Raw genomic sequence first — 21121 nt, forward strand, 5'->3', positions numbered from 1 at the left:
TCCTGAACCCCCAAGTGCTTCACAGAAGTTTATAACATGGAGCCGTGATAATAAAAAAATCTAACTTTTTCCACAAAAATGATGTTTTAGCCCCAATTTTTTTTATTTTCTCAAGGGTAAGAGGAGAAAATGGACCCCAAAAAAATTTGTGCATTTTTTCCTGAGTACGCCGATACCCCATATGTGGGGAAAATACAGTGTTTGGGCGCACGGCAGGGATCAGAAGAGAACGAGCACTGTGTGACTTTTTGAACGCAAAAATGGCTGGAATTGAGAGCGGACGCCATGTCACGTTTGGAGATTCCCTGATGTGACTAAATAGTGGAAACCCCCCACAAGTGACCCCATTTTGGAAACTAGTCCCCTCAAGGATTTTATCAAGGGGTATAGTGAACATTTTTAACCCAGAGGTACGACACAGAAATTGATAACATTAGGTCATCATATTGAATAAGTTGTCATTAGTGCTCGCTATTTAAGTTTCCATCGGGTACTCAGGTATGCACCATGTATCGCGGGTGCTCGAGTGACATGCACGAGTCCCGGCCGCGCATGTTTCATGGTTATTAGACACCCCAAAAAAAACATGTGGGGATTGCTCGTGCATGGCAGGCAATCCACGTGAGTTTTTTTTGGCCGCAAAGCATATGGGGCAGAGACTCGAGCATGTCAGTCGAGCACCCGCGATACTCGGTGCATACCCGAGCACCCGATGCAAACTCAAGTAGTGAGCACTTCGGGTCTGTGCGATTACAGTGATACCATATTAATTTCGGGTTTTTATGACTGATAGTTGTCACACACTAAAATACGCATTTTTTTGCAAAGACTAGTTTTTGCATTGCCATATTTTGAGAGCTCTAGTTTTTCCATATTTCGGCTGACAGAGTCATTTGATGGCTTGTTTTTTGCGGGACAAGTTGACATTTTTATTGGTACCATTTTCAGGCTCATGACATTTTTTGATCGCTTTCTATTCCGATTTTTGGGAGGCAGAATAAACAAAAACCAACAATTCAGGAATTGTTTTCCTGTTTTTTTTTTATGCCGTTCCACGTGTGGTGAAATTGATAATGAAGTGTTATTCTTCTGGTCAGTGCGTTTACAGTGGTACCACATTTATATCTCTATGTTTTGCTGCTTTTACACAATAAAAACTATTTTATAGGAAAAAGAATTGTTTTTGCATCGCTTTATTCTGAGAGCTATAACTTTTTTATTTTTTGGCTGATGGAGCTGTATGGTGGCTTGTTTTTTTCAGGACAAGATGACGTTTTCAGCGGTGCCATTTTTATTTACATTTGTTTTTTTGATCACGTTTTATTCCATATTTTGTTTGGTGGTATGATGATAAAGCATTGTTTTTTGCTTCGTTTTTTTATTTTTTTTACCTTGTTCACTAAAGGGGCTAACTAGTGGGACAGTTTTATAGGTCAGGTCGTTCCTGCACGGCGATACCAAATATGTGTACTTTTATTATTTTGTTGTTTTTTTTTTTCATAATAATATTTATTGATGGGTACATTAGGTTTTTATTTTGGGGGGGGATTAATTTTTTATATATTTTTACAATTTTTTTTTTCACTTTCTGATTCTTTTTTAACTTTTACACTATGTCCCACTATGGGACTTTCACTTTTAACTTTCAGATCGGCTGTATAGCACAGCAATGCAGCACCATCCCTGTGCTATACAGTCTGTCACAGCTGTACATGGAGGAGTTACTTTAGTTATGCACTGCGCATGACCAAAGTAACTTCCTGCATCAGGTCGTCATGACAACACCCGGGATCTGACTCGGACGCCGGGGAAGGAGGTGAGTATCGCGCTTACCTCTGCAATGCTGCGATCGACCGCTCCAGGCACATAGCACTGGGTGTCAGCTGACACCCGGCGACGATCGCCCCGCACCGCTTGTGTGCGGGAATGATCGCCGCTTGCGTAATAGTACGTAGCTGGCCCTATAGGCCCAGGACGCAGCTACGTACTAATTCTGATGCGGTCGTAAAGGGGTTAAAGACGACCTGTCACTCAATTTTTTTTTGTAATTTAAAATTAGTAGCTCCAGCTACTTGGTACTATTCCACTGATTCTGAAACAGTTTATCTTTTTCTTCTGTGCCCCTCCATTCCAAAGTTATGCTCCCTATTAATGAACATGCAAATATTTTCTTCACCCACCTGGAGTGTATAACACTGAACTTCTCTGCAGGCAGAGCCTTGTTTTGATACTGAATCAGTGCAGCAGCACCAATTAGAGCAGCTATTCAATTTAAATTACCAATTCTAGTGAATTGTGCTCCTCAAGACTGTAGAGATGAAAACTAAATAGAAATATTAAGCCTTTTAATAAAAATTCACTTTACTATTTACTTTACAGCTAGTAATGATTGTTGAGTTGTTCCGTTCATACACTACAATGCTGCTTTTCGCAGGTAGTTTCGTAATCTGTTATAATGGAATTGAATATTTTATAGAATTCTCTGTGTGACAAAAGCATTGTACTAATAAACTTCACTTATACAGTAAATCTAACTATTGACTAATAGTATACAAAGAACACACTTAAAACACATTATTTTTTTTACAGCTAAGTTCACATAGTTGTATTTTTGGTCTCAGTGCTGTGCGTAAAAAAAAATGTTTGCATGTCAGCGTGAAAAAAATGAACTAGTCTCTTTCATACTTGCCTATTCAAGTCTATGGGTGTGCAGAAAAAAAAAGGGATCCCACATGATCAACCATATAACATCTGAATTTTACAAATACAATACAAATTACAAGCACAAATTGTTCAGATAGGAAACAGTATTTGGTCTTGTAAATATTATTAACTGCTGATGCTGATATTTAAAAAGGATGCCATACAGATGAAATACTATGACAATACTGATGAAAATTCATCATTTTCTTATGGATGAAAATTGGCCAATTTTATTTTGTACTCTTGCATGAACTTAGCTTTAAATATTCTGTACAACAATTTTGTATACGTGACACTAATCACTTTAAATGGTGGGAACTATGGGAATCTGCAGCAATATCTGATTGTAATGATGCTTTTAAAATTGCTGCTTTTATGTGATGTGTTGTAAATATAGAGTAGGGGACTGTGCAGTTATAAAACTCGTGATTCTCAGTGAAGAAATGACAAAGTGCTATTATTTGCTACAGTTTAGTCTGTCAGGGTTGCAACACTTTAGCACAAATTAAGCTTTGTCGTACGCAATAGGCATTAGCAGTACAGAATGTAGATTGGTGGTCATTTTACATTGAGTGGAACAGATTAGCACTAGTTGAAGGCCACTGTCATTCTATAAAAGATGCTTACAAAGTTCCTTTTAAAAAATGGTTACGTAATGTTGACTGTAGATTAGTGTTGAGCCACCCCCGTAGTGTTCGAGTTCGGTTCGGTTCGTCGAACACCCGTGTGTTCGCCGAACTGTTCGTCGAACTGTTCGTCGAACACCTTCGAACACCGTTAAAACCAATGGCAGGCAAACAAAAACACATAGAAACACATAGAAAACACCTTCAAAGGTGTCCAAAAGCTGACAAACTGCTCAGAAGACACAACTAACACATGGAAAAGTGACAAGTACATATAGTCATGCGAAAAGAAAAGAGGTGGAGGAGTAAAAGGAGGGGGAGACACAGATATAGGCATGTCATGCCCTTCTAAAATCCAAAAAGTGAGAAGCCGACACGTTCAGTCCGCTCCTGCCCGTGCCACCTCCGTGTCGCCGGGTTTGTGCCAGAGCCGAGGTGAACCCTGACGGCCAGCCCCCCTCTCCCAATACTGGTGCCTGTCCGCTGGTGGGTCGAGCTAGCCCCCCCTGTGGTGGAGGCAGCTCTAAGCTTTTTAATTTAAATTGTCTCTCTAATTTGAATGAATACACTTTAAATCCATTTACAAGGATCTATTGGAGGGCAAGTCTCATGCCAGCAGCCGCGTAATTCCAGCTCCAGTAGCGTCCACTAAAGCTGCTGCAGTTAAAAAGCTTTTATAAGGATCGAGCTTGGCTGTCCACCGCAAGGCATCCTACTGCCAGTCCCAGCCCCTATGCCTTGGGGTGCCTCCTGATGCTCTTCACTGAGTATCCCGTGGTCCCGAAGCATTTCCTTTGAAAAAATTAAGTGTCCAAACTACAGGTGGTGTAGCTTGCTTAACAGCCGGGATAATCCGCTGACTAGCAGACACTGCTACTAGGCACAAAGTATTTCCTGGGCTAGATGCAGTTAAAAATTTGTAATTAGATACTCTCGTTGGATGCTGAGAAAGCATTCCATAGAGTCTCATGGCACGCCATATTTGATTCTCTTAAAAAGCTTGGGGTAGGGGTCTAGGGGACCCTTTTGTAGCCCAAATCACGGCCCTGTATCGCAATACGTCACCTAGGCTGAAGATAAATGGAACTGTAGCACTCTGAGTGCTCGGTTGCTACAGAGGTATTGCACCTCACCCAGAGGTGTGATATCTCACTCTCAGGTAAGGATGGAGTGTGGATCAGGACCCGACACCTGCATGCATTACACCACATTGCCGTGGGGCAGGGCGACCAATATGCCCCTGAGATGGGCACGACAGTCCCTGTCCCTGGCTGGAGTGGGGGGAGGGAACACTGAGGAAGGGGAACCCTGTAGTGCAGGAGCAGGGAGGAAGCAGTTCCTGGGTGCATTGAGAAGGGAGTATAAAAGGTGGGCACCATTTTAGTTCAGTGCAGAGAAGTCTGAGCAGAAGTGGCAGGGAGCAGGGGCTCTGCACGAGCTCTGCTCCGGAGGCGGGCCTAGTAACAGAGGCCCAGGCCTGGAAGAGGGAGAAGGAAGGAAGAGGAGCGGAGAAGGCTCCAGGAACGAGGAACGAAGGGATCCCAGGGGTGCGGACGGGTGAGTCGCCACCGCACGCCCGAGTCCACCTGCATGGAGGGGTCAGGCCAAAGTGGGAGACCGGTCCCCGAAACTAGTGGAGGCAGGAAACGACCCTCAGCTAGAAACCGGAGGCTGTGACATTTTATGTGGCGCAGCCCATCGCTACACCCGCTAGGAGGGCAGCACATAGGGTCAGGGAAACTGGCGCCAAGTTTACCAAGAGGAGGCCCGAGGCAGCCGGACAGAAGGGTTGGTAAGAAAGGCCAGACAAAGGACACACAAAGGGGGTCCTGTGAAGCGCTCCAAAGTTATCTGGGAGTTGTCTGAGCCCCTCACCTGGTGAGCACAGTACGACGTGGGCAGCCGTTACCTGCAGATGTGGTCTGGATAATAAGAACTGTGAGTAAAGGCCCTGGACTGCATCACTGACTCCGTGTCGTTACTGCTGCTGCCCTGCACCATAACCCCCATCCTCCGCATACACTGCCCTGAGGCTATACTCCTCCCGTGGGGAGTTATGCTACGCTCTGCAACACCAGCCTCAGCGGTCTGCCCTGCAGCGGCGGTTCACTCTGACCGCAATCCACGGGTGGCGTAGTCGGACATTTAAACATCAAAACCACATAAATAGTTCCGCCACTGGTTTGACCACCCTGAGCCACGGAACCGGGTCGCCGCCACGAAGACTACAACCACCAGCATCCACCAAAAAGGGTCCGGCTCCGGGTGTCCCAAGGCCCAGGGGGTGCATCAGAACATTTTCATCACCTTTCACAATCACCAATGGGACAAGGCAGGGATGTCCTCTGTCCCCTCTCTTATACATCCTAGTGACGGAGCACCTGCTCTCATCAATTCGCCATAACCCCAATATTAGGTGGATTGAGGTGGGAGGCACCGAGTACAAGTGCTCTCTATTTGCTGATGATGTACTAGTATATATCACTCAATCACATATATCCAGCCATGATGTTATGGCTGAAATAGATCACTTTGTTACATGGTAAAATTTTAAAATCAATGCAGCGAAGTCTGAGGCCCTCGATGTCTCCCTCCCCAAATCCATATAGGATTCCATCCAGTCCAACTTTCCCTTTGCCTGGCCCTCACAGGGTATAAAATACTTAGGAATTCCTATTCATAGAGACCTCTCCCATCTATGTTATCTTAATTTTGGGTCCTTTATTGAACAACTCCATACAGACCACGGTTGGCAAGTTAGAACTGTAAGATTCACTACGTGAACCACTGGTGTTTTGTGGAAAAGCACATGTACACTGTGTTCCAAATTATTATGCAAAAAGTGTTTAGGAGTGATAAGGGAAGAATTTGTTTGTTTGTCAGTTAAACTCATTGATGGTGATGTGTGTCAGGGCTCTTTATATCACTGTAAGCAATTGCAGACACCTGTGCTAATTAGTTTGGCAGGTGTGTCCAATGAAAGGCAAGACTACTTAAGAAGGCTGTCTCACATTATTAAGCAGCCTACATTTTCTGCCAAAATGGGAAAGAAAAAGGATGTGTCGGCTGCTGAGAAGCAACAAATTGTGGAGTGTTTAGGTCAAGGCATGACTACAATCAACATTGTGCGATGATCAGGATGAAGTGTCTTGGCAATCAAGAAGTATGTAGCTGATTCACAGTACACACGTGTGCGTGCTGATAAGGGCAAATTGAGGACTCTTTCCTACAGGCAATTAAGTCAGGTTAAAAGAGCAGCGGCAAAAAAGCCTTGTCATAGCAGCAGACAAGTTTTTGAAGCTGCTGGTGCCTCCAACGTCCCCCGAATAACAAGATGCAGGGTCTTCAGAGGTTTGCAGCTGTGCATATGCCATCCTGTCGACCTCCTCTATCCACTTCACAGAAGCAGAAACGGCTCCAGTGGGCCAAACATTACATGAAGACTGATTTCAAAACTGTTTTGTTCAAGGATGAGTGCCGTGCAGCGCTCGATGGTCCAGATGGATGGAGTGGAGGATGGCTGGTTGATGGACACCCCACGCAAACACGGCTACAGCGCCAACAAGGAGGAGGTGGAGTAATGTTTTGGGCTGGAATCATGGGGAGAGAGATTGTCGGCCCCTTTAGGATCCCTGAAGGCGCTAAAGATGAACTCCATAATGTATGTGGATTTTCTCAAACAGCACTTCCTGCCATGGTTCAAGAAGAAGAACCATGTATTTCACAGCAAGATCATTTTTTTGCATGATAATGCACCATCTCATGCTGCACATAAAACATCTGCATCTCTGGCTGATATGGGCATAAAAGGGGACAAACTTATGGTGTGACCCCCATGCTCCCCTGACCTCTACCCCATTCAGAACCTCTGGAGCATCATCAAAAGGAGTGTCTATGATGGCGGGAGGCAGTTCACATCTAAGCAACAGCTCTGGGAGGGTATTCTGTCCTCATGCAAAACAATTGAAGCAGAAACCATCCAAAACCTGACAAATTCAATGGACGAGAGAGTTCAGAAGCTCCTTTCGAACAAGGGGTCCTATGTGAAAATGTAACATCACCTAGAATAAAGTTTTGAGTTGAAAACTGTTTGATTTCAGTTTCTAATAACCTGCTAATGCTTATAATTTCAAAAATGACCATTTTTTTGGTCTTTATTAAAATGAAAAGGTTGATCGAAAAGTTTGGGGGATCTAAGAGTGTGGCAACCCAGTAGTCATGATTACTTCGAATTCTGACAATATGAGGGTCATGTTGCAGGTAGTGCAGCAAGAAGGCACTTATGTGTCTTGCGCATCTCGGAGCCCCAAAATTATTTTCCGGGCTAGATGCAGCTACAAATTATTATTAATTTTAAATCTGGAGGAGCTTAGTATAGATGGGCTAATAGGATCAGTGCTGCACACTGCTACAAAGCCCAAATTATTTTCCAGTCAAGATACAGATAAACATGATTAGTAATTTGAAAGCTTAAAACGGTTGGTAGGGTGATTTTAACCAATCATCAAGCTTTTACTCTCCCCAGGATGAAACAGGGGTAGAAAAGTCGTTTCGGATTCATGATTTGTTCATCTTTATGAACGTGAGTCTGTCTACATTATCAGTGGAGAGCCGCGTGCGCTTATCTGTCAGCACACCACCAGCAGCGCTGAACACACGTTCAGACAGAACGCTGGCTGCGAGGCATGACAAGATCTCCAAGGCGTAAGTGGCTAGCTCCGGCCATTTATCCAGATTGGAAGCCCAAAAAGAGCAAGGGTCCAGTGACACAGTCATGGCTTCAATGTTTACTTGGAGATACTCCTGTACCATCGTCTCTAGGCGTTGACTATGTGTCAGACTTCTTGTCTCCTGTGGCCTTGCAAAGGATGGGCTTAAAAAGTGGTGAAATGATTCCGCAAAATTGATGTTACCAGCAGATACTGTGGTTCTGTTACGGTTTGAGTGCTGAACACTTGACGGTCCCACGGTTTGCAAGTTGGAACTGTGAGATTCACTACGTGCACCACTGGTGTTTTGTGGAAAAGCACATGTAAGATTCTGCAACAGTCTCTGCTGATACTCCTGCATGCGTGCATCCCTTTCTATGGCAGGAATAATTTCTGCAAATTTACTTTTGTACCGGGGATCTAACAGTGTGGCAACCCAGTAGTCAGGATTATTTCTAATTCTCACAATTCGAGGGTCATGTTGCAGGTAGTGCAGCAAGAAGGCACTTATGTGTGTTGCGCATCCAGGAGCACCAAGTCCCTGTTGTGTTGGTGGCGAGGTAACAATCATGCTTTCTTCCTCTGTCCTCTCCCCCCAACCTCGCACAACAGAAATGTGATCAAGGTCTCCCTCATCTGATGAGTCTTCCATCAGTTCGTCCTCCACTTCTTCCTGGGCTCCTGCACCTTCCTCACTAGTTTGGCTGCTACCATGCGCCCTGGTAAAACCATCTCCCCCACCCTCACATGCCTGCCGCCTTGGTGCTGCCGACCGTCTGGACCTTGCAGATGTTAGCCCTTCCGCATACAACTCCTCCTCCTCTACTTCCTCCACCTCCTCTTGTGCCACCACCTGACTCTGAATTCTGTTTAACATGTGCTCCAGCATGTAAATCACCGGAATAGTCATGCTGATAATGGCATCGTCAGCACTAAACATCTTCGTCGCCATTTCAAAACTGTGCAGAAGGGTGCATAGGTCCCTGATCTGAGACCACTCCTCCAGCGTGATTTGCCCCACCTCCGGATCTCGTTGGCCCAGGCTATACGTCAGAACGTATTGCACCAGGGCTTGTCGGTGCTGCCACAGTCGCTGCAACATGTGCAGAGTTGAATTCCACCGGGTAGGCACATCGCATTTTAGCCGGTGAAGTGTCAGGCCCAACGACTTCTGTAGAGATGTAAGTCGCTGAGCTGCGGGATGCGAACGGCGGAAGTGAGCACACAGCGACCGTGCCCTCTGCAGAAGGCCATCTAGTCTGGGATAGTGGGCTAAAAATTGCTGGACAACCAGGTTCAACACGTGAGCCATACAAGGCACGTGTGTGACATTGCCCCGGCGAAGGGCCGCACCCAGGTTTGCAGCATTGTCGCACACGGCCTTCCCTGGTTTCAGGTCCAGTGGAGACAACCATTCATGAAATTGGTTCTCCAGAGCTGACCACAACTCCTCAGCTGTGTGACTCACATTTCCCAGACATTTCAAAGTAAAAACCGCCTGATGACGTTGAGCCCTACTGCCAGCATAGTAAGGAGGTGTGCAGGATCCCTTCTGCGCAGTTAGAAAGCTTGTGGCATGACCAGACAGGCTTTGGGTGCAGGTGGAAGACCGAGAGGAGGTTGAGGAGGCAGAAGCAGTGGAGGAACTTTGACATAAAGAGGATTGACGCACAACTCGTGGGGACGGCAAGACTTGGACAGCAGCCCCTTGTCCTGCTGTCACCATAGTTACCCAGTGCCCAGTCAGCGACATGTAACGCCTCTGTCCATGCCTACTCGTCCAAGTGTCTGTGGTGAAATGCACCCTGTCACACACAGAGTTTCTCAAAGAAGCGGTGATGTTGTGTGCGACATGCTGGTGGAGCGCAGGCACACCTTTCTTTGAGAAGTAGTGCCGACTGGGCATCTGGTACTGGGGCACTGCGACGGACATAAGGTCTTGAAAATCCTCTGTGTCCACCAGGCGGAAAGGCAGCATTTCTGTAGCCAAGAGCTTGCAGATGGTGAAATTCAACCTCTTAGCTTTCTCATGGCTAGGAGGAAATGGTCTTTTACTTGTCCACATCTGAGGGACCGAGGGCTGGCTATTGTGCTTAGACGGGGTTGATAAGGGTGTCCCCGGCAAACTGCCGGTCTGTGAAGAAGATGCAGGCGGACATGTTAGGTTGCCTTGATCCAAAGGTGGTGCTATCGATGTCGGACAGCGCTCAACACCAGCTGGTGTTACCACCTCCAAAGAAAATGATGACCTGCCAATCACGCTGGCTGTTGCGGGTAAAGAGGTGGCAGGTCTGCGCCCCAAAACAGGTGTGACTGCTGTCACCCCAGTCACAGAGGATGAAGAGGCCGCGGATGCACAAGATATGGCAGACGGTGGTTGGCCCGGCCGGCTAGGCCGCAATGTAGCACACTGAGCTTCCCACTGCAACTTATGCTTCATGTCCATGTGCCGGTTCATGCATGAAGTACTCAAACTATGTATTTTTTGGCCTCTACTTAGCTTTTGCTGACAAATGTTACAGATAACACGAGTTGGGTCATCTTTATCGATCTGAAAAAATGCCCAGGCTATGCAAGGCTTAGCACCCATGCGACCTGAAGAGCCACCACGACTTGTGGTGAGAGGCAGAGTTGTGTTTGAGGATGCAGTTGTTGACGTGCTTCCAGTACTACGTTTCTGTCCAGGAAGGCGCAACCTGACCTCGTCGTCACTAGCATCTTCCTCCACCTCCTCTGCTGACCTCATCTCTTGGCTGACTGTGGGTTGACAGTAAGTGGGATCTCCAACTTCATCATCATCACCCTGTGCGTTATCACACCCGTCGTCCTCAGAGTCAACCTGTTCCTGCCCTGACAAAAAACTAAAGTTGTCGCTCCAATCAGGTATTTGAGTCTCATCATCGTCTTCCTCATTGTCTCCACCAACAGGAGTTACAGTTTGGGAATGAGGGTCTACATTATGGTCAGAACCTTCTGCGTCTGGTCCTGGATCCGATTCATAAAGACTCTGGGCATCAGTGCAGATCATTTCCTCGTCTGGATTCACAGAAGCGCTGGAGTCGACCTCTGATTCCCAGGCTATAGTATGAGTAAACAGCTCTGCAGACTCAACCATCTGTTCTACCTCATACTCAGACGGGCAGCTGGAGATTTGGGAGCTGTGAGGAAGCAAGTGCGATTGGGGTGACAACTTTGAGGACTGGAGTATTTGTGATGTTGAAGTTGATGTGGAGGAGAGCCCACTTAAAGGAGCACTTGATATCCGTTGAAGCACCTGCTGTTTTTGTGCCTCATCTGGAATTTGTAGCGATTGGCGTGGCCGTAAGAAAGGGATCTTATCACATTGTCCGCTAAAAGAAGTAGACATTTTAGTTTGGCTGGAAGATGGTCTTTCTTCTGCAGATGTTACTGTTGCTTTAACACCTACCCCACGGACACAACCTTTTTTCCCCTTCCCAACACGCCTATTCCCCTTTCCACCAGCAGCAGGCCTTTTTCCACTCATTTTGGTGGTTAACTAATTCACAACTCTGGAGTTGTTTGCACAAAAAAACAATGGATGGGAACTGAGCAGAGCTGAGTGGCCAAACTGTGGTATTAGGCCAAAACTATTGGCTGGGTTAGATGCAGAAAAAAATTATATTCAATTTGCAACCTGATGGAGGTCAGTATAGATGAACTAATAGAGAAAGTCCCACACACAGCTAGAAGCCCAAATATTTTTTCAGAGGTAGATGCAGAAAAAAAATATATTCAGTTTGCAACCTGATGGAGGTCAGTATAGATGGACTAATAGAGAAAGTCCCACACACTGCTAGAAGGCCAAATATTTTTTCAGAGGTAGATGCAGAAAAAAATTATATTCAGTTTGCAACCTGATGGAGGTCAGTATAGATGGACTAATAGAACAAGTCCCACACACAGCTAGAAGCCCAAATATTTTTTCAGAGGTAGATGCAGATAAAAATTATTTTTAATTTGCAACCTGATGGAGGTCAGTATAGATGGACTAATAGAGAAAGTCCCACACACTGCTAGAAGGCCAAATATTTTTTCAGAGCTAGATGCAGACAAAAAATTATTTTCAGTTTGCAACCTGATGGAGGTCAGTATAGATGGACTAATAGAACAAGTCCCACACACAGCTAGAAGCCCAAATATTTTTTCAGAGGTAGACGCAGAAAAAAATTATATTCAGTTTGCAACCTGATGGAGGTCTGTATAGATGGATTAATAGAACAAGTCCCACACACAGCTAGAAGCCCAATATTTTTTCAGAGGTAGATGCAGAAAAAAAATATATTCAGTTTGCAACCTGATGGAGGTCAGTATAGATGGACTAATAGAGAAAGTCGCACACACAGCTAGAAGCCCAAATATTTTTTCAGAGCTAGATGCAGAAAAAATTATATTCAGTTTGCAACCTGATGGAGGTCAGTATAGATGGACTAATAGAAAAAGTCCCACACACTGCTAGAAGGCCAAATATTTTTTCAGAGCTAGATGCAGACAAAAAATTATTTTTAATTTGCAACCTGATGGAGGTCAGTATAGATGGACTAATAGAGAAAGTCCCACACACTGCTAGAAGGCCAAATATTTTTTCAGAGCTGGATGCAGATAAAAATTATTTTTAATTTGCAACCTGATGGAGGTCAGTATAGATGGACTAATAGAGAAAGTCCCACACACTGCTAGAAGGCCAAATATTTTTTCAGAGCTAGATGCAGAAAAAAATGATATTCAGTTTGCAACCTGATGGAGGTCAGTATAGATGGACTAATAGAACAAGTCCCACACACAGCTAGAAGCCCAAATATTTTTTCAGAGGTAGATGCAGATAAAAATTATTTTTAATTTGCAACCTGATGGAGGTCAGTATAGATGGACTAATAGAACAAGTCCCACACACAGCTAGAAGCCCAAATATTTTTTCAGAGGTAGATGCAGAAAAAAATTATATTCAGTTTGCAACCTGATGGAGGTCTGTATAGATGGATTAATAGAACAAGTCCCACACACAGCTAGAAGCCCAATATTTTTTCAGAGCTAGATGCAGAAAAAATTATATTCAGTTTGCAACCTGATGGAGGTCAGTATAGATGGACTAATAGAAAAAGTCCCACACACTGCTAGAAGGCCAAATATTTTTTCAGAGCTAGATGCAGACAAAAAATTATTTTTAATTTGCAACCTGATGGAGGTCAGTATAGATGGACTAATAGAGAAAGTCCCACACACTGCTAGAAGGCCAAATATTTTTTCAGAGCTGGATGCAGATAAAAATTATTTTTAATTTGCAACCTGATGGAGGTCAGTATAGATGGACTAATAGAGAAAGTCCCACACACTGCTAGAAGGCCAAATATTTTTTCAGAGCTAGATGCAGAAAAAAATGATATTCAGTTTGCAACCTGATGGAGGTCAGTATAGATGGACTAATAGAACAAGTCCCACACACAGCTAGAAGCCCAAATATTTTTTCAGAGGTAGATGCAGATAAAAATTATTTTTAATTTGCAACCTGATGGAGGTCAGTATAGATGGACTAATAGAATGATGCTATGCCCAAAAGATTTTACTTCACTAGGTGCAGTAAGAAAATTGGTATTCTATACACAGGTGGTATATCTTGCAACACAGATAGGCTACTCCACTGACTAACACACTCTGCAATAGGCCAAAAAGGATTAGCTTTGCTAGATTCAGCCAAATGCTGTGTAGAAAACTTGCACAGCACTGGTACAGACCTGCCTGGCAAAAACTGATAGGAACTGATGTAACCTAGTCCTGAAAAGGACTGCAATTACAATTAGTCTTTACTCCCACAATCTATCTATTTAAGAGCACAGACCTGCCTGATAAAAGTCGTAGGAAATGCTGTAACCTAGTCCTTAAAAGGACTGCAATCACAACTATTCCCTACTCCCAAGCTATCTGTAGATTTGTGCGAAAATTGGCTTGAAATTAACAAGGTATAGCGCACACAGCAACAGCGGTGCCGTCTAACACGAAGCTGCAGCAGTGAGAAAATGGTGGCGACGGGGAAAATGGCTTGGTCTTATAGGGCAAGGACATGTGACATACACTGCCAATGACACATGCCCTTGCTTGTGTGAAAAAAGCACTTCGCTCCGTGTGTGCGCTGCTGATAGGCTGACAGATTGCACCTCCCCACTGTAAATGCGGGAAAGAGAAAAATAAATTGAGATCTTCATTATTCCTGCAGAGATCCATCCCCTGCCCCTCCCCCCGCCCCGCTGTACACTCAAACTGCGTATTAACATTAATTTTCATCATTACTGAGAAAAAATCCAGTTATGATTTTGGTGCACGAACAGTTATCGAACATAACCTCGAACAGCCGAATTTTTCTCAAATCGTTCGTGTTCGCCGAATGGCTCGAACACCGCCCAAAACAGCTCGAATTTGAGATTGGCGAACAGTTCGAGTAGAACAACGCTCATCTCTACTGTAGATATCAGCGCCTTTTTTTCATTACAAGGAGGCATTGGGGTTGGCCACTTTATTTATAAAACCATGTCAAAAAAACATCTGGTAACCCCTTTGCGACCCTGCCATACATGCACATCATGTCCAGGGTGCGTGTGTATGCAGCTGACTCAGGAATTGAGTCCACTCCTTACAGGACTGATGCAAACTGTAATATATAGCTAGCATCTACTCATAGCAGTATCTTGTCCTGTAAAAAGAATCCCTTATACAGCTCAAGTGACAGAAAAATAAAAATTATGGCTGTTGAAAGAAGAGGAGGAAAGAACAAAAGTGCAGAAATTTAAATTGGCCTTTGCAAAGGTGTTAAAAAAGACAAAATGCCCAGCCCCTTTAAAGGTCTTCTTCAAAGATTGCAAGCTATCAGTCATAGTATAACTGATAACTTTTCAATTGCTGAGAGACCCACCCCTGGAAACTCCACAAATCCATTGAACTGGGTCAAGTAGTGTTCAGTTTTAGAAAGAGTAGTGGTCAAATATACACACCACTGCTCCATTCATTGTCTACGGGACAGCTGATGCAGCTTTTGGCCATCTCCGTCAGTCCCATAGGTAATAAATAGAGTGGTATTCTGCATGTTCGGCTACTGCTCAGTTCAGACAAGGAATTGCATAACCTAATTTTCGAGATCAGAGGTGATCCCAGCAAAAGTTAATTTTCTCTGCCATCACACCTCTCTCAGTGGTCACAAAGGTGTGTTTCCATACTAGTCTAATACCCAGGTATCATATTTTTAATAGGTAAAAAGTATGTGATTTGAGTGATTTCTTGAGTGAGAACATGTGTGGCAGTAATCAAGCCTGTGTGTGGCTAGGGATATTGAACTCAGCTTCCCAAACATGTGATAAACCACAGGTAATTTATGTTTTATGGGGGGAATCACTTTTTCACACAGGGCCCCGTAGGTTTGGATTTTTTTCCCTTTCTTAATAAAGACCTTCATTTAAAAACTGCATTTTGTGTTTACTTGTGTTATCTTTGTCAAATATATAAATTTGTTTTGTGATCAGAAACATTTAAGTGTGACAGACATGCAAAAGAATAAGAAATCAGGAAGGAGCAAACACTTTTTCACACCACTGTATCTCTGAACTAATCTCCTAATATCTTCCAACAAGAAATCTCCAGTACTAATAAATATTAATAATAATATTACCATCCACTCACACAGAGAATAGAGGGGAATCATGACCATGTGACTGTAGACTTATCTTCTCATCCTGGAAAACTCTTAAAATGATGACTGACAATTTTTGGACTATTTACCAAGAGACAGCAAGAAACTAAATAATTTTAAATGGCACTTACCGAACATTAGGTTGTGTTCACACTTTATTTTTATTGAAGGCTCTTTTTGATATATGCTAAATTTGTATGTGCCAATTATATTTCATTGAAAATTGTAGTAGATTACACTATATTATGAATATGGAGCCAGAAAGAAACATTAATTGATGCATGTTTCTCTTTTTTTGCCACAAGAGGGCATTGCCATACAGTGTCATACAGTACAGTCTTCTATTAGAAATACTTTATACATAAGAGAAAATGTAACCTGCCAACAGAAGACAACAGTAAGGGGGAGAGATTTTTTCAATACAGCAACAGTTAGGCCTGGAAAACACCCTTTGGAATATATTTGTCCATTAAAAACTATAAGTATGTTGGCATAAAAGCTGAGAAATGTACTTTTCTAATGCTGTATTGCAACAATTCACAATGTGATTTTAGCAATTGATAGTATATGCTTTATCCTTTAAACCTCAGAAAGCCTTCAGTAGAAAGGTATTCTTTTTAACACCACTGAGTTTAGTATATTCCATTTAGTATTTGGTCAATGATACTGATGGAATGGCAACTTGTATTCTAAGTCAGATGACACACAATTTTGTTACAAAAATATTTTTTTTATTATTTTCTCTCTCAATGCAAATGAACTGTGTTCATTTTGATTTTTGTTAACAATATATGTTTCTTTTCCATAAACAATAAATATTTAATAAGGCTTGCAGTGTAAAGATTTTTGTTGCTAATATTATGACTTTCATTCAGTTCTTCCCAGCAGCCACATAACATTTTCATGCCCCAATGTAGGGCTTGTGTCAGTTCCAGAAGATGCAGAAACAGCAAATGAACACGAGAAAAGCTGTTGTCTCCTCAATGCCAAACAGTCTTGAACTAATATGTAAGTCATGTTTTTTTTTTCTTTTATTACTTTTGTTTATGTATTAACTAAGCAGTATGGATTTTATAAAGGTATACATTACATGTAAAACAGCAAACATATTATGAAAACATTATATATCCTATGTATATTTCTTTGCAAAATATCTAAAATCTAGTCTACAAATGGAACAGTTAATATGTACATCATATAAATTGTTTGATTGTTGAAGTAAAGTGATCAGTGCATACTTAACCACTTACGGACCGCCCTCAGGCGTTAATGTAGCGCCCCGAGGGTTCGGTCGCTACAGAGGTATTGCACCTCAACCAGAGGTGTGATATCCCACTCCCGGGTAAGGATGGAGTGTGGACCGGGACTCAGTTAGCTGCATGCATCACACACACCCCATTTCCGGGGGACAGCTCAACGGTGCTCTCATTAGTACAGTAATGCAGTCACGACAGATCTTGTCCCTGGCTGGAGTGGGGAGGGGGGAGGAAAACCCAGTGATGTAGGAGCAGGAGGGGATGGTTTCTGGGCATAGGTAGGAACTCATTGGTTGCTTGTCACCTGAGCTCACACACTAGGGGAAGGTATATAAGGTGGGCACCATCTTAGGACGAAGGGAGAGTTCAGTCGTGCAGAGAAGAAGTGCAGTCTGTGAGGAGAGGCTCTGCAGGAGCTCTGCTCCAGGGACAGGCCTAGAGTAGAGGCCGGGGCCCGAGAGAAGAGAGGAGAACAGAAAGGAAAGTAAGAAGGAACAGAACACCAAGAGAGGCCCAGAGACACGAAGGCAGAAGGAACCCTAAGGACCCAGGAGATTGCGGGTGACGGGTTGGCAGAACAGGGTACCGGATCCCAAGTTGGTGGAGGTGACTAATCCTTAACCAAGAACCGGTGGTCGTGATCATTTACTGGTGCGACCCCTCACTACACCTACTAGGAAGGCACACCACATAGGGTCAGGGAAGTGGGCACCCAGTCCTTCCAGGAGAAGACCCGAGGCAGCTGGACAGGAGTAGTGTCACTGGTGGGGCACGGCTGACGAAAGGATAGAAGGGAGTCCTGTGCCACACTCCGGAATTGCCTGGGGGTTGATCGAGCCCCCTGCCGGGTGGACGCAGCACGGCTCAGGCGGTCCTACCTGTGCACAAGTGACCTGGATGAGAACTGTGAGTAAAGAACCTGAACTGCAACACCTTGTCTCTCTGCTTTCTCACCGCGTACAGCACTACTAGTACTGGGACGCCCCGCACCACAACCACCATCATTGCTCTACATTGCCCTGAGGCTAGACTCCTCCCGTGGGGAGTTATACTACACTCTGCTGCCCTCACAACATCAGCCTCAGAGGTCGGTTCAGCAGCGGCGGTTCTTATTGACCGCAATCCACGGGTGGCGTAGTCGGACATTGCATTATACTGATACAGAGACAGCCACAATATTGGTCTGACCACCCTGAGCCACGGGACCGGGTCGCCACTACTACTCCCAGCATTGCCCTGAAGACCGGTCTCGGGTGCCCCACGGCCCAGGGGGTGAGTCAGCTTTGGCGTTGTCAGCAGGATCGTTACCAACCCACCACAAACGGGTATTGCGTGCCTGAAAAGAGACTGTTTCATTGTACTAAAGATGGCGCCCGCCCCAGAAGAACGAGCGCCATAATGTGCGCGCCAAAAGACCATAGGAAGCCACCTCCTATCGTGGGCCATGTCCCAGAATGGCGCCAAGAAGGAGCCCGCCCCCAACAGCCATGAGTGCGGCTGTAGAGATGTCCATCAACGTGGGGGGGCTGCCGCTGAAAGTGATTGTCAGCAGATTGCCCCAAGACCTACCCCAATGGGGGCGGACAGGAAAGAAAACTGTGGGGCCGGGTGCGGTCTGGATCAGTCTGGACAGACCGCACCCGGGAATGGAAGGAGCACCGAACACTACCAGCACCTTGGCCCGTAGCCTGTTGCAGGCTGAACCACCATGCAGCTTGACAGAATTGCTGGCACAGCTCCCCAGGGACCCGGAGTGTGCGTGAGCTGCGCTGGAGGATTTGGACCGGAGGATGGTCCGGGCGCAGCGGGATGTGTTTGCCGGGTGGAAGGAGGAGTTGGCCCGGCAGCCTGTAACCCACCAGCAGGAGGCGTCACCAGGGCCGAGCAGCACGCCTGCCTCCGAGGGCGGTGAAGGTGGACCGATGGCCGAGGACGCCGCCGCGGAGGAGGCCATAAAGACCGAGGCAGGTAACGGGGACATCATCACCCCAAGCCCTGAGGCCGCAAGCCTGTCCCCGCCTCCCGTAGCGGGACCCAAAGCCCCAGGAACCGTACCTGCCACCGCGCCTCCACTACTCCCGGCTAGGCCTCAGGAGGCAAGAGCCGCGGCTATGCCTCGCCCCGCGCCGTGCCCTTCAACCTCGGGCGCGGTCGAAAGACAGACGTCACAGGCCTGGTCGCAAGGCCTCGTGCACCCGGGTGCCACTGCCTCACCAGCGCCCCCTTCCTCGACTGCGCCACTCCCAGGCACAATCGGAAGACCACCGGCCTGGTCGCGAGGCCGAGTGCCCCCGGGCGCTGCTCCCCAACCAGGGCCCCCTGCCATACTACCCCTGGGCGCGGATCTATTCGCCCAGCACACCGGCCCGGATGGACTGCCCCTGGTATGGCCGGCCAACCTGATCAGCAGCCGCCCATGGAGAGACCAGCCCCCACGTGAACCCCTGATACCGGCTCCGGAGCCCAGAGAAATAACCCATCCCCCGCTGGAGGACGCCCAGTTCGAGTGGGACACCATTGGAGAAAACCTGATAGGGTTCAGCCAGGAAACCCGGACGGACGCAGCCCGTCGACTGGAGTCATGCCGCCAGCAGTTGGCGATATTTGAGAGGGAGCGGCGGGAGCGGCGTATCAGGGAGGAGCGACTCCAAGCACTGAGTGCGGAGCAAAAGAAGAGAGCCTGACAGGATCCCCAAGCCGCCCGCGGTCCCCGAGCCACCGGGACCGTGGTGAAATTTCAGATGGAGCACGGCTGGGGCTTCATCAGAGATCCTGAGACCACAGACGACGTCTTTGTGACCCAGAGGGACGTCGAGAGCCACCTGCCAGAGGAACATCGCGGACATGATCTATACCCTGGTGACGTGGTCACCTACACCCGGCACAAGGGCACAAAGGGATTGTACGCCCTCCGCGTCCACCGGCTCACGGACGAGGAGCTGCAATGCCACTACGGAGAGAGTCAAGAGGGTCCGGACGGGCCGGAAGATTACCCGGAGGAACAAGGCGCATACGGAGGATACAGTCAGTAGTAAGGAGGAGAAAATGTGCCTATATAAATAGTTACCCGTAAGGGTATAAGAACTGTTTAAGGGACTCTTCCCGTATAGAGTGTGGTCCCCGTCGGGACTGATAAAGAACTGATGTTGACTGTTTGAAAGTTGCCCCTATATCCCTTATCTGGCTGGGGACTGAGAACAGCCATCCCCTTCCCAAACTGGCTGAGGACTGAGAGCGGCCACCCCTGTAAATAGTTGCGCTTCCTAAAGCGCCCCCTACTGGTTTTATAAAAAGACTGCAACGTCTACCTCGGGACAGAGAGTCCCTCACGTTTAAAAGTTTGCTGAAGTTTTTGCACTTAAAAGAGGAATGAACACCTGGTCGCAAGTTGCACCGCGGCAAGGATCCAAGAATATGTTTTACTTAAAAATGTTTTATATGGAAAAGTTTTATATGCTGCTAGGTGATAATGCAAATGTTTTATATGATGTTTTATATGACAAAAGAGTTCCGGTAGTATTGACAATAGCTAGTGAAAGAAAAATGTTGAAAAAGAGAAAAGTGTTTCCCATAAAGGGAATTGAACAATGTCGTCCGTTTCCTACTGTAAAAAGTTTTGCATGTCTTGTAAATTAATTGTCTTTACTCTTTTCCAGCCTGAGAATGTGCTGTGGTTTACCAGGGGGGAATGTAGCGCCCCAAGGGTTCGGTCGCTACAGAGGTATTGCACCTCAACCAGAGGTGTGATATCCCACTCCCGGGTAAGGATGGTGTGTGGACCGGGACTCAGTTAGCTGTATGCATCACACACACCCCATTTCCGGGGGACAGCTCAACGGTGCTCTCATTAGTACAGTTATGCAGGCACGACAGATCTTGTCCCTGGCTGGAGTGGGGAGGGGTGAGGAAAACCCAGTGATGTCGGAGCAGGAGGGGACTGTTTCTGGGCATAGGTAGGAGCTCATTGGTTGCTTGTCACCTGAGCTCACACACTAGGGGAAGGTATATAAGGTGGGCACTATCTTAGGATGAAGGGAGAGTTCAGTCGTGCAGAGAAGAAGTGCAGTCTGTGAGGAGAGGCTCTGCAGGAGCTCTGTTCCAGGGACAGGCCTAGAGTAGAGGCCGGGGCCCGAG

This window comes from Phyllobates terribilis, unplaced genomic scaffold (assembly GCF_046119375.1).
Source record: "Phyllobates terribilis strain yellow unplaced genomic scaffold, ASM4611937v1 Scaffold_4__5_contigs__length_816908805, whole genome shotgun sequence".
Lineage (NCBI taxonomy): Eukaryota > Metazoa > Chordata > Amphibia > Anura > Dendrobatidae > Phyllobates > Phyllobates terribilis.